Source organism: Microtus ochrogaster, unplaced genomic scaffold (genome assembly GCF_000317375.1).
Source record: "Microtus ochrogaster isolate Prairie Vole_2 unplaced genomic scaffold, MicOch1.0 UNK5, whole genome shotgun sequence".
Classification (NCBI taxonomy): Eukaryota; Metazoa; Chordata; class Mammalia; order Rodentia; family Cricetidae; genus Microtus; species Microtus ochrogaster.
Window position 1 is genome coordinate 9,335,904 of NW_004949103.1, and position 559 is coordinate 9,336,462.

A 559-nucleotide genomic window follows, 5' to 3' on the forward strand; every position below is an offset into this window, starting at 1 on the left:
AACTGTACAAAGTTTGGTATGCAACCAAAGTTTTGGTATGGACCACACCCTTCCTATTATCTGTGCTTTATTTAAAAAAAAATGAGAGAGAGAGAAAGAGAGAGAGAGAGAGAGAGAGAGAGAGAGAGAGAAAATTTTTCTGAAAAGTAGGAAAAGTCCAGGAAATGGCTATGAACTCGCTTCTGTCCAGGTCTCTGCCCACCTATAGGGCTGGGAAAGGAAAAGGCCCTTAGAGTTTGGACTGGAGCAATGAGGGGTTAGGCAGGCTAGATAAGCCAGGGACACACCTGGGTCTCGGGGCATTGGGATACAGTTCTCTTGGCTCCACAGTGCTATCCAGATCCAGGGAGGCCCAGCAGCTGAGAAGCAGGGTGGGGAAAGCAACTTTTAAGAAGGGGGCTGACAAGATGGCTCCGCAGGTGGAGGCACTCGCCATGCAAAACTGATGACCTGAGTTCAAAGGAACCTGAGTTCCATGCGCAGAGCTCTTGTAAAGGTGGAAGGAGAGAACCAGTTCCTACAAGTACAAGCTGTCCTCCGCTCTCAGTATACAAGTCCC